We start from the raw sequence: 14499 nt of genomic DNA, 5'->3' as shown, positions 1-14499 counted from the left end.
CTATTGCTGTAGGTGAAGTTTAATAGTTTCTTACCTGTTAAACACAAAAGTTTTTAAAAGTTAAAAAATCAGAATGTTTTGTATTCTCTCAGGCTCCTTGCCCATTACAGGGTATCCTGGCAACAGCAAAAAAATCTTTCAATCTACAGTATTAGCAGATTAGCAGGACTGAATTAGCATTGAATTAGATGAAGCAGATTTCTTCCTATAACGACAAAAAAAAATTTTATAATTTAATACTGTTAACATGTTCTATTCAATAGTTTGACAACTGCATGAATGAATACTAAGGATTGTTTTGCACCAAGTACAACACAAACAGAGGAAGGAAACAATTTGCTAGGAAGAAGTGTCAGTTCAGTAGAGCATACACTGAAAACAAATTCAAAAGCAGCTTGTCATCTCAAAGACTTACTTTTAAACCAACTTTAAACATTCCCTTCCAAGAAACTTCACTGCCTCACTGAAATGAAACTGCCTTTATAAATCTGCCCTTGACTGAAATCTAACACAAATCCAGACTTTTTTATAAACTATTAGCAATTTCCCATAACATGACATCTTCAGATCTAGAAGATCTAAAATACCCATTGCCAGAGCTTTCTGCAGTAAGTTTTATCCTATCCTCATAACTATTCTCTTATATTAACATCTGATTTATCCACAAGCCTGCGCAGAAATAAACTAACACACATTAAGAACACCAGTTATGTCAGCATAAGTCTACAAAGAATTCAGCCACTTTCAATTTGAAAACAGGCTAACTTGGAAAAAACCAATACAGACCACATATAGGCTTCCAAAGGAACAACCTGTATTAAGACAGTGTTCAGTCACCCTTTAAGAAAATAAAGTATAAATACTAGCAACTAAGAAGGGTAGTAGAATTAGTAGAATGTTTATTAACTCAGGTCAGTGACTACTCAGTATTTGGCTGAGAAGTATTTCTATCACAATTCGTCACAAATGCATCTTCAGCAAAAAAAAAAAAATCAAAAGCATTTCAAGTATCCTGTGAAAGAGAAGAATGATTTAACTTTACACCTTCCATGGTAAAGATAAGGAGTTGTGTTTTCAAAGCTGGTTTTTGATCTTTGCAGATGATTTAAGAGATGGCCCCTATCAATCTAAAGATCACAGAATCAAAGAACAGTTTGGGTCAGAAAGGACCTTAAATATAATTTCTCAGGCTATTTTAGTAACTAACATACACATGAAGTTTGATGTTACACATTGGCCATAATTCTTTCAAAGGTCACACACATTCTTCATCTGTAGACCTTCAGGTCTGCAGGTCTGATAGACCTGCCAACCCCTTGTGAGTCAAGTGATTAAGCAAAGCAGAAAAAGGAAACCAGCTACCTGCACTAAGTTCACTTTACTGAAGTATCCTAGGTCATTATTTCTGCATTTTAAGTGTGTACTTATGTTCAGAAGCAAAGCTCCAAAAAGGGAGAGAACATTACTTCCTCAGTTATGTCATGCAGAAAGAAAGAAGCCCATTTAGCTTAATGTACTTTCAGAAGAGTTTACACATTCTTAAGACACTGTCCACAGACTTTTATTGTTTGAACTATCCAAATGAAAACCACTTTTACTATTCCCCTTACAAGGATGTCTTTCTGTTATTTCTCTGCTTCGCTTTCTGCTTGAAAACTTCAGTGTCTAAATACCATTGTTTAGCACCAGAACAGCTGACTTCTGAATTCAATACAGTAGGATTACATAGTAAACTAGAAACACTAGTATAATCAAAATTAACAAGATACTTGCAGTGAACATACTATAGCATATTCTGTGAAGGGTGCTCCACTAGAAGCCTGCTCTGGTCAATGAGGACTTTTTCAGTCTGCCTCAGAATCTGCAGGAGTAGAGAGGCTGGTTTAAAGAATGACTTCCACTTAGTGGTACAGATGGTTTACTGGCTCAAACTGTTCCTATCTGCAGGATTAGGTGTTTCATTATGGATAAAGGGGAACAACAAACCAAACCAAACAAAAACACTAACAAAAAAGCCATGCAGCAATTCTTTCCTCAAAATAATAAGAAAACAATCATCTGACTGGATGAGGTTCAAGTCTATTTAAATCTGACTTTCCTATATCCAGGAATGGCTTACATTCAGCAATAATTCAGCCACATTAACGTGGCTCTGTCACAGAGAAGTGATGAAGGTATCATAATGGAAGGTATCAAAAATTTAAACCTGAAGGTAATATGCAAAGGCAGGAGGGAAGTATTGTCACATGTACATATTACAATCAAACAGAATACTGTGAAGACCCATCATTGCAACTAGGAACACATCCATGCTCGCATTTATCTCACATACCTAAAAAATAAAGCACAGCACAGCTACCCAAGGTAGGATCCATCTTCACACAAAATGCAACAGCATGGTAAAGTCTGTTTTAAGTATTATCTAACAAACTTTATTTACACTCTTTTAGACAGAGAAGTTAACCACTATGTGACCAGCTGCCATAAACAGAACTAAACAAACGTTATTAATGCCGTATGAACTGGGCCATGTCTACTTCTAAAACCATTCCCATGCATCTCTACTGGTCCAAACACTGAAAGTAGACAGTTGTCTCTGCTTATAGAAAAAAAATGCAGTATTTGTGCATCCTGGTAAAAAACTGCAAGAACTGCAAGCTACTGAATAGTGCTGCTCTTACAGTAATTCACTGCATGCATTCAAAACAGTAACTTATATAACCTACTATATCTGAAATAAAGTTGTTATATAAGCTTGACAAAACCACTAGCAGAACACCGGCATCTCTTCCAGAACAGTAAAAGCATCTGGACTGCAATTAATAATGGGAAACACAGGACACAGTGTGGTTTAGTTCTATCACCTCTTTAGGCCAGAACAAGAGCAAGTAATTATATATAACACTACGCTCAAGTACAAAATAGTAGATTTATTTCCGTTCTTCCACTGGCCCAGAAAGATCCCCCAGTGAAGTTACAGTCTAGCAGTACAGAACTGTTTAATGTTAAATTTAGGCAGAGCACAGAGAAACATGAATTTAAGACTCAGCATTGTTCCTTACCACACCTCTCCAAATGTCTGGTGAGAAAAATCAGAGTAACATGCACTCCTTAGAACACTCACATCTTAAGGCTTACTACAGACATTAATTGGGAAGATCTCTTCCCAAAAACTTTCAGTTAAGCAATCCCTTGAACAGATGGTCCTCAAAGAAACTTGGCCTGAAAGTGCTGTCCACAACCATGAATTTATAGGGTGAAGGCAGCTGAAGGGTGAGAAATCGGTGCATGTGACCCAGCCTATAATTCTAGTTTGTGAACTAATGAAGTTTATAGAAAAATCTGCATTATAACCAAGGCAATTTTTAAACACTAAGAAGCATCTCAGGCTAAGACTCACTTAAACTTTGACTGCTTTGGCTATCAGTTCCAAACACCTTGTTCAGAGGACACATTTGTATGCTGAAATGTCACCATCCCCACTCAGAATGAGGATGAGGATTGAAATTCCTCACAGTCTCTCACAGGAGTGCTTTAGGAAGCCAAACTGGCTATGCAAAGCAGCTCTGCTCTACCCCTTGCTGTGCAGTCTCCCTCTGTTGGCTCCCCAACACTGATGAAACTTCTGCCAAGACATTTCCAAGTGAAAAACCTACTTCAGAAGTGACAAATGCAGCTGGTAGAGGAAGAAGGAAAAAAGTTTTTGTGCCACGTCCACAGGCTGAAACAGCTCAAAGGGTCTGTCAATCACCAGGGCCAGTGCAGCCAAAGAAGAGGGAACATACCAGGGCAGTCAGAATCTGATTCTTCCATCTTTGCCTCAAATTGTATCATCTCAAGCCTGCTCAGATCGCAGAGTAAAAGTTCCCCTGAATACCATAAATAACACGTATAAGGTTGAATTTGGACAATTCAACACCAATTCTACTATTGTCTCAAGCACCTGATAACTTGCAAGGGTAAATGAGTCCTGAATTTCTGTACTACTACTCTGGAAATATTAAAAAAAAAACAGTAATACTGACTGACTGCTTCAGGAGTAAACTTTAACTTTTTTGTTTGAACATTTAAGAAACAGCTACTGTAACTTAAAGACACGGCCTTAAGTTCAGATGCCTGAATTTTACCAGAGGTTCCTTTATAAGCATTTATTCTATTTTGTTCACTAGTACTAGTTCAAAGAGAATATGAATTTGGAATTTTTTTTTTCCAAGTTCATCTTCCTTTTCCCCTTGCGGATTAGACTTCGAAAGTTGGAGGCAAATCAAATTCTGGGGCACATGAAAAATACACAGAGGTAGGAAAAAAGCTACCTCAGCAATTTCTAACCAGGACACCAGTGTTCTTTCTGTATAGACAGTGCATTCATGTCTGTTATTAGCTTTCTTTTTTTCACGCCAAATCTCAGGCTTGTTAAAAAGAATACTTAAGATCGTTTGCAGTTCAGAAGTGGACCCTGTCAATGTCCTGCCTCCTGACACTCCACTCATATAGCGAGCTACAGCTGCTGCCAGAACTGGAGTGGACTCTTGCATTAAAACAGCAACTTCAAAATTAAAACAAGCAGTTCTCAACTTCTTGCTTGTTTCTGGGACCTCAGGTAACCCTCACTTTCATTTCAGGTTACATGAACTGCACTAGTTAAAGGCTGTGGACAAGATTATCTTCCTGATTTCCCTCATACTAAGGTTTATAGAATCACTGAAATAACTTTTGGCAGCTACAAGTTCTCAAGTTCTTTTAATTAGGATATTTAGAAATGAGTCATTAAATGTAATATTACCCGTGATTTCTGTGCTACCATATCCTGCAAAGACTGACAGAACTAATCAACCCACCCTAGATGCATAGAGGCTAATACTCCCCTAATGACAGTATCATAAACATGCTTTGCTTTTCAAACTGGAAGTTGGAATCCCTGAAGAGTGTGCAGGTCCAGCACTATGAAAAGAAAAGCTGAAGATATTACCTCTTTTAAACTTTAATTTAAGCAAGTTAAAATAAATGTTTTGTTTTGATTGACTCTTGGGCAAAGGTTATTAACTTGACTTACCAAAGAGCTTAAGCCCCATCAATACATTTTTCTACAACCCCTTTATTTTCATGTTTATCAATACAACCCCTAGGAAAAAAGTAGAAAAGTTATTCCAATGTCAAGCAAGAGAAATAAAATACAGTAGCAGCACTAGGATTCAAGGGAAGTGATGCTACTTTAGCATATTCGCTTATCTAGATTTTGGGATCTGCATTTAGAAAAATGCTTTCGCGCCACATGGAATTTGCCCTAATTTACTGCTAATGTTATGGCTTCAGCTGAGCCTTTAACCAAGTAAGAACACACTACTTTTCTTCATGGAATATACTCTGTATATTCAGGAACAGTCTATACAACAGTTTCCCCACCACTGCAGATACTCCGAGGATGAAGGTAAGTACTTAGAAAAGAAAAATATTTTAATACATATGAAATATCAATTAAGTACTTGATGCCAAGCAGTTGGGTTAATGTATCACTCAAAGACTAAGACAACTGAATAGGGATTCAATATCCTCCACACACATTTTACCACTGTTTTTTTGTAATACAAAATGCTACAAAGTACCCTGCCCAATGTTATTTAAACAACAAGCACTAAAAAAGCATGACTAGCTTTACTTTCCTGAGAGACTAAGCTCACAAAACTAAGAAATACTGCTTTGAATGAGAAGAGTTCTTCAAGTCTCATCTAAGTAAGTTTAATGAATGCTTATGATTTTTATTTAGGTATATGCAAAAATATGTTCTAGAAAATTAGAAACCCAGCAAAATAATGAAATATCACCAGGAAGGCTTTTTGCATGGAAGTCTGAAGGGGCTATTAAGTTAATACTGCCTTTCTTTCCCCCTTCCCAAGCCCCCGGGCAATTTACATTTTGGAGCAAATCACTCCAGTAACCTGAGTTTTGCCATGCTGTGCTTTTACGAACAGCACACACAGCAATTACACCACATTTTTCAGGCACAGATGCCTCTGGTGTCTCAATTAAACAGACTTTTCCCTTCACCATGGAAATCTTCTATTTTGATGGACAATACTAGAAAAATTAAGATTGCCTAACAGAATAAGCCACCTTCTTTCAAGCGTAACACTAACCCTACTTTAAGAAAAAAACCCTGAAGTTTCATAAAAAAATGCCAAACCTATTGTTTTCTCTACGATCCTCAAAATAATCCTTTTTTTAAATTCTACTTCAATGCCTCTCTCTGGAGCATAAGAGGAGCACATTTGTTTGAGGGCCTTTCAAAAGTCTATCATGGTTGCAAGCGGGAAGTCTATCTCAGAGATTCAGCAGCATTTCTTAATAATACCATTTCCAAAGGGAGATTACTTAATTCTAAATTTTTACACTGAAGTGATCATCAGCTGTGCAATATCATAAGTGCACTAGTATGTACTTGCAAATAGAGTTAAAAAAGTCAATCAAGCAATATGCCACAGTTAAGGGAAACAATGTTGTTTTGGAATGACTTATTCTGACTGCCTATTTCCTCTATCATTTCCTTCCCACCCTTCCAAGAGAGGGTTACCACACAGTAATTTACCACAACACTTTTAGCATCCATTCCTTCCCTACAAGTTCCTTCTCTTAACTACCAATGTACCTGCCAACAGTTTTCTCCTGTTGCAAGAAGAGTCTCAACTCTCAGCAAGTGTTACTTTATTACCTAAGAAATACTGAACACAGAATGTTAAAACTAATCCAAAGGCAAGGCTCAAAACCGTACTGACAGATTAGTTACAGAAAACTACTGTGATACTTGTGCCCTATGCCTACTCAAGGGATTTGAAGAATGGAGTTTCAAAGAAACTAAGCCATTTAAAATGCTGGCTCAGAACTTAAAATAGCATTTATAACAGCATTACATGATAGAGGCCTAAAGAGGAATAGCCTGCTGAGCTGAAAAACTTAGAAATCAATTTATTTAAGACCTGAACTTAAGTCTTCTATTCTTTTAACTAACATTTAGGGTTCCATATAGACTTTTGCCAAGACAATCTTATTACCATTCCAAAAAGTCAAGTCACTACTGTGGCAAGTGGTACAGAAATTAACTTGGTTTGAAATACTTGAAAGTCTAAGACGAGATTTGATAGGTGGTTTAGTAGCAATAAAAAAAAAAAAAAAAAAAAAAGATTTTATCCCCTCTCTAACTTTCTTTATTTACAACTGTCAGTTTGCTTTAAGTTTTTGGGGGATGGATTCTCTGACTATTGCTTGCAGTTTTTCCCACAAAAAAATTGAGATCACGTTTTTATCTGCAAAAACCCACTACACATCCACCATTTTTACTTGCATTCTGCTGCTTAGTAATTCCATTACATAACACCATAGTTACCAATTCACATTTCCAGAGAATACCTTAATCTTCATGCTCAACCTTCACTACCTCCAATAAGTTTTAAAAAAAATTGACATTTAGATAACCTATAATCTCGCTTTCTCATGAGAAAGAGATCAGTACCATAGATATAAATTTTCTATTACATCTATAAATAACTTTATTCTTGGCTGCATGGGGCTACAACTTCAACATGGGAGGAAACAAAGCAATCCCACTGCATTCTGATCTCCAGCCTTGTGGCTAGGACTGTAAATTAAACTTCAGAATTCTGGAGTCCAGAGGAGGGGAAGACAGGACCAGTGTATTTCAAAGAAAAACAACTATTGTACAAATATTAACATCACTGCTTTCTGTTATGCCCTAAAAAGCAGCATGTTTCCTATAACAAAAAACACCTGAGGGTGTTTCCTATATTAAGATAAATAAATAAATAAACCACCTATGGGTTTTCCAGACTTTGAGTCTTTTTTCACAGACACCCTCATAGGTAAGAGATTCAGAATTATTCTTGCTTGCCTTCAATATCCTATCTCTACAATTCCAATCTGTGCAACTAAGCTCCCTATTCAGTAGCCAGGGCATTAGGAATTAATTTATATTTTTAACTCACATTTCTTCAAATTATAAACTTGCAATTTTGAAGCAGAGCATCCAAGCCAGGTGTGGCTGGTACTCAGTTCTGCTATGACAAAGTTCTTTGGGTTTTGTTCTCTAAATAAACAATACTTAAGTACAGCAGGAGAGCAAAATGGAACAGACAGCCACAGAAAAAAAAAAAGTATGTGCCAATCTGTGACTGAAATCATATTAAGACAACTGCACCTGGCACAACTACTGAGCAATTAAAGACTAATGGGTTGAGAAAGAGCAAAATGGCAATTTCGGTCCCCAGTCACACATCAGAAAAATTTATAAAAGCTTTTGTGTTATAAGTGACTCCAGAAGAGAGCCTTAGCCCTTAAAGTACAGGCAAGCAGCATGAGTAGACACTTTCAGTTTTTTATGTTGACCATTAAGAAATGCACACCTCTCATTAACGTTACCTTTACCATCTCCTTTATCAAACAAATTTCATCTAAACATTGTTCAGTGAACAACTTTTTGCTACTTAAATTTGGCTTGAAGCTGTAACAAAGAGCCCATCATCAGCATCAAGTACACACAGAGAAGGATCTTTTGATGAATGTTTGGTTGTCACAGCCAAGAGGAAGAACTAACTACTTCATAGGTAGCTCACTGTAACTTCTACAGCTGTCCTTCACAGACAGGAAAGAACACCTAAACGCCATTACCCCTCAGAGTTGCCATGAGCAGTGACAAACTCCTCCTTCATAACCACCAGAAAGAACGGAGAAAGACAAACATGGATGATGGGAAAGAAACCCCTACGGTGTTGCAACTTCTAAGTGCACTTCCACCTGGACTGTGTGCTGACCAATATCCACACGCAATGGATGTTGGTTTCCTATAGACAGGAGATACAACATCCTGCCACCACCACAACTTTGTTTTAGCTGTCTCTAAACTCTCCATCCTTTTCCAAGATGTTTGGTAGCAGCAGCTAAACTACTCAAATGTAACCAAGTACCTATTATTTTCTAAAAGAGTTAGCTCCCAGAGTTACTTGGATATCCGGCAAGTCCATCAGGACAGTAACAGAAAAAATAACATGAATTACTCCAGTTCAAGCCAGACCTAAAACTTCCAGCTGAGCTCTTTAGATTGGAGACTGGTCAAAGTAGTAAGCACATGCTAAGTAAGAACAGAATATGGAGAGCCCTACTTCTGCATATCACAGAAGGAAAGAGTTTTTTCCACCAAGACCTTACCTATGATTTTAGCCCTTATGTAACTATTAGTAATAAAAAAACAAACAAACAAACAAAAAAACCCCACAGCCAAACAAAAACACCCTCCCTCCTCCCCACCTAGTTTCCACTATACTTACACAGAAAAGCAAATAGCATTGTATTTTTACCATTTCTATAAGAGACTACTCTCTTATAGAGAGTATAACTACTCTGCTACAAAGATGCAAAAATCCTCCCAGGGGAGGCTGTGACTGATACTCCTTTCACAATGACAGCAGCACTGATGCAATATCATTTTGTAGCAAGACAAGCCTTTAGAAATGTCTATTACTCCCTTGTTTTCTGCTCTAATGCAAACGCTCAAACCAGCTACAGTACAATGAAAAAATGCAATCACACCTGTACTGGCATTGCCTACAGCAATACCTGAAGTTTTTAAATGTGCAACACCCAACTGAGGACTAGGGTCTTACGCTTGGCTCTTCTAAAGCAGCATAATGTACATTTACAGAAAGTACCTTTCTTTCTATTACTAGTTTGGGAAATGATGGGATTCACTGCAAAAAGCTACAGTAGAAGTTAAATTTGTACAACAAAATCTTATTTTGTATATTAGGACCCAGTCAGAAATCCTGCCAATGGTCACTCAAGAAGGGAACTTGCCCACTGCATAAAGAGGGCCTAGAAATCACTTTTAGTAACCAACAATCTGAATGCTTTTAGCACTGGAATATATTCTAGAACATATATAATAAACTCAGAAACTACTTTGCATTAAAAAAAAAAAAACTTGAAGTTTCCATCCTCCATCCCAACTATGCCTCATTACCAAACTGGAAACGATGTGGCCATTTCTCAAGCCTCACCCAGAAACTGCCTGGTCATCATAAAAAGGCTTTAGAGTTTTCTTCATGTACAAAAGCATCTTTTGGCACAGCTGACAAGAGGTGGCCTATGGTCTTCCAGTGCTCAATTTCTAGAAGGCCCAGTGGACACAGGACAGAGACCACTAGGCCATGTACTCCACCTCCTTGCAGATGCACAACTTAAGACTGTGTTCATTCAAAAAGAAACAGTAAGAATGTTACAAGGACACTACTCAACCCTCAAATCTCACTATGGGGCAATTTCTACTTGTGCATACATACATTTTTTACTCAATTCTGCCTTCTTTCATTCACATCTTTAACCAAATCCTCACTATGCATTTCACAGCTACTCAGCCGTTTTGCCAACACCTTACAACACATACCACCCCTCCAACAGAGCGTATTACAGCTTCACCAGTCCACACAGTTGCACACTGAGGTCCTTTTGGCATTTTTTTCCACTGCTGGTACACAACACATCACACAGATTTGTCATCGAGCATTTCCAGTTCAAGAGGAAAAGATATATCCACATTACAGGATTAGGGGATGACTACATAGACTAACAGCATAAAGACAGAAAAGTCAAAGGGTTAATTGAAAACTTTTTCACCCACTCCAAATCACATATACCACTTCAGACATGGTTCTTGGCACTTCATGAAAGTTACTAAATAAACAAAGGTCATGAAGAGTCTTGTATTTCACACTAACAGATTTTTTTGCCAATATTGTGTGAAAAACTATTCCATAAACAGACAAGGTTATAACAGCTTATACCAAATATCTTTCCAATCCTCTCAACTCAGTCTACCCCATTTCCTGAGAAATGTCCCAAACTAGCTCTAGAGCTACATATAACATCCAAGAGCAGAAAAACATTTTACTTTAGTTGCTTAGTAGCATATAGTTTCTAAAACAGATGCTGGCACACTGACACACTACAAAAACAATTATGCATGCTATGCAGTGCTTTCAACATGATGTTCATATTCTCTATGTATTTTCTGCATGATCTTTCAGGCTTGCTTCCCACCCTGAAAATACAAGGATCAAATGGGATCATTAGTTTCTGAAGTTTTTTTGCTCTCTTCCTCTAACTTAACAAAATAAGATCACACAAGCAAGATATTATTTCTCATTTACCCCTAGTTGTTTTATTATTGTGAAAAGTTTTGCGAAAAACAATGGTTCCACATCTTGCTTTTAGGATAACCCCATCAGACACCTGGTTTTCTAGAATCTGGATGCAAGATACTAACTTGAGCTAACACGCAGTTCCTAAGCCTGGCACATGAGACAGAAGAGCACACAGCAGCCTCAAGGATCACAGACGAAGGTGCTACTACAGAAGACGAATCTAGATGGCAGACAAAATGCTTAAGACATCCTACCTTACTACCACAACAAACCACTATGCTCACACCAGCACCTCTTCTGCCCAAGCTGAAAAGCCATAGTTTCCACCACAACTTCCAAAGGCCATAAAATAACCCAGCTATTGGAGAGAAGTGAGTGTACAAGCCTCCTACCTACAAAGATGATGGGTAGGTTCGCTGAAACGCTGAAGCTAAACTCGTGTCTTATTTCAACAGAGTAACACAGAGTAATCTGAAGTACCTGCAGAGTTAGGTAAATACTTCAAAGCTTTTTAAGCACTTTGACAAAACAGGACATTAATGGACAGAGAGTGGACCAGACAGTTCTTCAAAGCATTTCTCCCTTCTGACTGTTTCAATCCCATACTGGTTGGTTTTGAGCCAGCTCTCTAACATTTCATAGTACATGCATATCAAGCTTAAGCTGAGCAGAGAAGCAAAGCTGTTGAGCCATAACAATAGAGTTCACTCTCTAAACATCTGTTTGTACTAAAACTACATACACGATTGTCTGCTCTAACACTGCTAAATTCAGATTCCATTCTATTAATTCACTTGAATTTTACTCAGAACATGATCTGATTCTCTGAGTGGCGTACAGGCTTAAGTTAAGTGCAACATCTTAGTTAAGTGCAACACAGAAGCATTCTGAAGGAAAAAGTCTCTTTTGGTCACTTTAGCAAGTCAGTTGAAGTGAGCAGTTTGCAGGCAGTATTGTGCAGAGACAAACGAACTACTTTGTATCTTTAATTCCATGAGGAAATAACAGCTAGTTGATTTATATTTAAAAGAATCAAAAGCTGGTGCACTTTTAGCAGTTTACATACAAACCTAACTTGCTTGTAAAGAAGCTGTAATGCACTACCCTATTTAAAAGCATTCCTGTTAAACAGGTTGCTTTTCCGGAATTTCTAAACTTCAACTTTCACTTAACTCAATGTTTTCCTTAAGTTCACTGTAAACAGACCTCATCAGCAGTTCTTCTCGCCAAAACAGTGTCTCCCAGTAGTATTAGAAAACAAATTCCTTTAGTACCTCAGAAGGTGCAGGATTCAATACTGCATATGCGTTCTGCTTTTCACACAGAAAGCAAATAAGTGTCACCTATGTTCAAATCATATCACAGGTGAGGAAACAAATCATTTAAATGACTTCAACAAGTACCTAAAAATACAAACTGTCAAGAAAAATATGCAGGCCGGATAACACATTTGCATGATGCCTCATTAACGATTTACACATTGAAAGGTAATTCTGTAGTGTTATTTATTATTTGTGTAATAGTCTTGCACGCCACAGTTAGTCCATGCCTTACTACCAAAAACATAAATAACACAGAGATAAGTAATCAGACTCTTACAGAATGTCTGTTGCACTGAAAATAGACATTGCAGTTCAAATAACTGCAGCAATCTATCTGGAACACTGAAACAGGGACAATTCCCATCTTTCAGCTTTCCAGGAAAAAAAAAAAAAAAAATCACACAGGTATTTGTGCAACCCAAAGACACATTTCACTGTTAGAGTACATTTAGATTCAATCCACTGAAGGAGATTTTTAAACCTAAATAATACCACTAGCAGTCACACAATCTTTCATTTCTAAATTGTCAACATCTCACAAGGAATCCTTCCTAAAGCTATGCACCTACTCATAAGTTTTCTCCACTCTTCCACTCAGAATACTTTTTGAAATAGCAACACACCCATTCAAAGTATCCCACTGTTCTGACTTAAACACCGTTTATGCTGACAGAAATGATCTTTAGCCTCAATTACATTTATGTCATATAAGACAGAGTCATATGATGCTAGATAGACTATAACACTAATTCCCTCTTACACTTTGGAAAGTTCTTAGCAACCAGGACAAAACAAAACCAGAAAAACTGGTAGGTCCTAGGTGAGATTTTGCCAAACGCATTAAACAGCAGTTAAAGCTCACCCAAACACTGCTACGCTATTTAAAAAATTGTAATTCAGACAAAGTGGCCTGTTAAAAAAAAAATTAGAACTCAAAGGTCCCACCAAACCCCCCCCTCGGCGGAGGCCCTCGCGCAGAGGTGCTGGGGCGGGCAGGGCTCCCCCGGCTCGGCCTGGGCCTCCCGCCGCGCCCAGGCCCAGCACCCGCAGCCGCGCCCCGGCCGCTCCGGGCCCGCGAGGCGTGTGCGAGAGGCCGCGCACGACCGAATCCGCGACCCCCACAGGCCCCGGCCCGGCGCCACCCGAGCGGAGCCCGGAGCCCCCGCACGGCGCTGAGCAGGCGCCAGGCCCGCGCCGCCCCGGAGGAGCCGCCGCCAGAGTGCCGTCCCGCTGGAAGCGGCGGCGGGGAGATGTCGCCGCCGTCCCGGCCGTACCTCGGCAGCGCGTCCCCCGCCACAGGCCCCGGGTGCCTCCGCTCAGGCGGGAAAACCTCCGCTCGCCACCATCACCGACGCTCCAAGATGGCGGACATGGCGGCTCCGGCGAGCCCTCCTCTGCCTCCGCCCCGCCTGCCAATCACCGCTCCCAGCACCGCCTTCCTCCCCGGACCGCGCCTTTCTATTGGAAGCCGTGCTCAACTCGGCCACTTATTGGTCATCCGTGAACGTCAGTCACTCAGCTATGCGGTTGCAACAGGTTCCAATGCGGGCGGGGGCGGGCTCTCGTCTCCCCGTTGGCCAGTCAACGCAAGGGGCGGGCGCACCTCGATTCCCTCCTTCCCGACCTAGCAACAAGGTTACGTCACCCTGACTGATGTCCTCCTCGACCAATAGAAAAAGCCAGTTCCTTTTAAAAATAAACGCGTTCGCCCCAATCCGGGCCCGCGGCGCTCGGAGGCCGCGGTGGGAGGGGCGAGCGCCTGCGGGGGGGCCCGTCCCGCGGCTTTGCCCGCCGCGCCCCGCCATTGGCCAGTGCGCGGGGCCCCGCCCCCGGGGCGCGCGCGGGCGCCAAACTGCCTGGCAACAAGGCGACGGCGCGCGGGGGGCCGCGCGGGCACGGGATGAGGGAGGTGGCTCCGGTGCCAGAGCGCCCGCCTGGGGTGCGGGAGGTGCGGGGTCGGTGCCCGCCCCCTC

At 40.0% G+C, this 14499-nt stretch overlaps 1 protein-coding gene across 3 annotated transcripts in view; it reads right to left on the bottom strand.

Moving 5' to 3' along the window:
* The window catches only part of PPP6R3 (protein phosphatase 6 regulatory subunit 3), a 55562-nt gene extending 41285 nt beyond the window's left edge, over positions 1-14277 (bottom strand). The window contains exons 1-2 of one of the 3 annotated variants that reach the window (XM_032690109.1): positions 13801-14277; positions 35-205 (exon numbers count right to left, since the gene is read on the bottom strand). The gene's annotated coding sequence lies outside the window, so the exon portion shown is untranslated. The remainder of the gene's footprint in view (positions 1-34; positions 206-13800) is intronic. The other 2 variants (XM_032690105.1, XM_032690108.1) reach the window with 2 other exon arrangements.
* Between the last annotated feature and the right edge of the window lie 222 nt (positions 14278-14499).

The sequence above is a fragment of the Chiroxiphia lanceolata genome, chromosome 6 (genome assembly GCF_009829145.1).
Source record: "Chiroxiphia lanceolata isolate bChiLan1 chromosome 6, bChiLan1.pri, whole genome shotgun sequence".
Taxonomy (NCBI): domain Eukaryota; kingdom Metazoa; phylum Chordata; class Aves; order Passeriformes; family Pipridae; genus Chiroxiphia; species Chiroxiphia lanceolata.
The sequence above is the reverse complement of the archived record's forward strand: the minus strand, read 5'-3'. Positions and strand labels throughout refer to the sequence as shown.